The sequence below is a fragment of the Malurus melanocephalus genome, unplaced genomic scaffold (assembly GCF_030028575.1).
Source record: "Malurus melanocephalus ecotype Western Australia unplaced genomic scaffold, MMel_1.1 scaffold_1459, whole genome shotgun sequence".
Taxonomy (NCBI): domain Eukaryota; kingdom Metazoa; phylum Chordata; class Aves; order Passeriformes; family Maluridae; genus Malurus; species Malurus melanocephalus.
Window position 1 is genome coordinate 36,644 of NW_026624691.1, and position 2,685 is coordinate 39,328.

A 2,685-nucleotide genomic window follows, 5' to 3' on the forward strand; every position below is an offset into this window, starting at 1 on the left:
ATTGGGGTTACTGGTTTATACTGGGAACAAACTGGGATGAACTGGGAGGGGAAATCTGGGAAAAAATTGAGAAAAATGGGGGAAAATGGTGAAAAAATGACACAAAAATGAGTAAAAATTACCAAAAAATGGGGGGAAAATGGGAATGAAAGGGTTAAAAATGGGGAAAAATTGAACTGGGAGGGACTGGTTTGGACTGGTTTATACTGGGAGGGACTGGGAGGGGAAATTAGGGGAAAAATGGGGAAATTTGGGGAAATTTTGAGAAAATTTTGGTGAAATTTTGGTGGAATTTGGGTGAAATTTGGGTGAAATGTGGGTGAAAAATGACAAAAATTGGTGTTTAAGGGTGGTTTTGTACTGGTTTGGACTGGTTTATACTGGTTTATACTGGGAGGGGAAATTTGGGGGAAAATGGGAAAATTTGGGAAAAAATTGGTGAAATTTTGGTGGAATTTGGGTGAAATTTGGGTGAAAAAATGAGAAAAATTGGGGAAAATATGGGGATTAAAGGGTTAAAAATGGGGAAAAAAGGAACTGGTTTGGACTGGTTTATACTGGTTTATACTGGGAGGGGGAATTTGGGGGAAAAATGGGGGAATTTGGGAAAAAATTGGTGAAATTTTGGTGGAATTTTTGTGAAATTTGGGTGAAATTTGGGTGAAAAATGGGCAAAAAATGACCAAAAAATGGGATTGAAAGGGTTAAAAATGGGAGAAATTGGGACTGGGAGGGAATGGTTTGGACTGGTTTATACTGGGAGGGGAAATTTGGGGAAATTTGGGAAAAATTGGGAAAAATTTGGGTGAAAAATGATCAAAAAATGGGGGGAAATGGGGAAAAATGGAGAAAATTGGGAAGTGGGGTTACTGGTTTATACTGGTTTATACTGGGAGGGGGAAATTGGGGAAATTTGGGAAAATTTGGTGAAATTTTGGGGAAAAAATGGGAAAAAAAAGCAAAAATGGGGAAAAAATGAGCAAAAATGGGGAAAATATGGGGATTAAAGGGTTAAAAATGGGGAAAAATGGAACTGGTTTGGACTGGTTTATACTGGGAGGGGAAATTGGGGGAAAAATGGGGAAAATTGGGAAAATTTCGGTGAAATTTTGGTGAAACTTTGGTGGAATTTGGGTGAAATTTGGGTGAAAAATGGGGAAATTTGGGTGAAAAAATGACAAAAAATGGGGAGAAATTGGTGTTTAAGGGTGGTTTTTATACTGGTTTATACTGGTTTGTACTGGGAGGGGGAAATTGGGGAAATTTGGGAAAATTCGGTGAAATTTTGGGGAAAAAATGGGAAAAAACAGTGAAAAAATGAGCAAAAATGGGGAAAAAATGGCAATGAAAGGGTTAAAAATGGGGGGAAAATGGGAAAAATGGGAACTGGTTTATACTGGTTTGGACTGGTTTATACTGGTTTTTACTGGGAGGGGGAATTTGGGGGAAAAAAGGGGGAATTTGGGAAAATTTTGGTGAAATTTTGGTGAAAATTGGGTGAAATTTGGGTGAAAAATGACCAAAAAATGGGGGAAAAATTTGCTTTAAAGGGGATTTTTTATACTGGTTTATACTGGGAGGTGGAATTGGGGGAAATTTGGGGGATTTTGGGAAAAATTCGGAAAAAATTGGGTGAAAAACGATGAAAATATGGGAAAAACTGGTGAAAATACGGAAATTAAAGGGTTAAAAATGGGAAAAATGGGAACTGGTTTGGACTGGTTTGGACTGGTTTGGACTGGTTTATACTGGAGGGGGAAATTGGGGAAAAAAAGGGGAAATTTGGGAAAAAAAGGAAAAAAAATGAAAAAAAAATGACAAAAAATGGCAAAAAATAGCAAAAAAAAAGATTTTCCAGAGTAAATTTGATACTGGTTTATACTGGTTTATACTGGGAGGGGAAATTTGGGGGAAAAATGGGGAAATTTGGGAAAATTTTGGTGAAATTTTGGTGAAATTTGGGTGAAAAATGGGGAAAAATGGGGGGGAAATGGTCAAAAATAGGGAAAAAATGGATTTTAAAAGGTATTTTTGTTACTGGTTTATACTGGGAGGGGGAATTGGGGGAAAAATGGGAAAATTTGGGAAAATTTTGGTGAAATTTTGGTGGAATTTGGGTGGAATTTGGGTGAAAAATGGGTGAAAAATGGGGAAAAATGGTCAAAAATAGGGAAAAAACAGATTTTAAAAGGTATTTTTGTTACTGGTTTATACTGGTTTATACTGGGAGGGGAAATTGGGAGAAAAATGGGTGAAATTTGGTGGAATTTGGGTGAAATTTGGGTGAAAAACGAGAAAAAAATGGGGAAAAATGGCAAAGAAAGGGTTAAAAATGGGGAAAAAATGGGGGAAAATGGAGAAAATTGGGAGCTGGGGTTACTGGTTTATACTGGGAGGGACTGGGAGGGGAAATTGGGGAAAAAACGGAAAAAAAAGGGAAAAATTTGGGAAATTTTGGGAAATTTTGGTGAAATTTTGGTGGAATTTGGGTGAAATTTGGGTGAAAAATGAGCAAAAAATGACCAAAAAATGGGATTGAAAGGGTTAAAAATGGGAGAAATTGGGACTGGGAGGGAATGGTTTATACTGGGAGGGGAAATTGGGGAAAAATGGGAAAAATTGGGAAAAATTTGGGGAAATTTCGGTGAAAACGACAAAAAATGGCAAAGAAAGGGTTAAAATTTG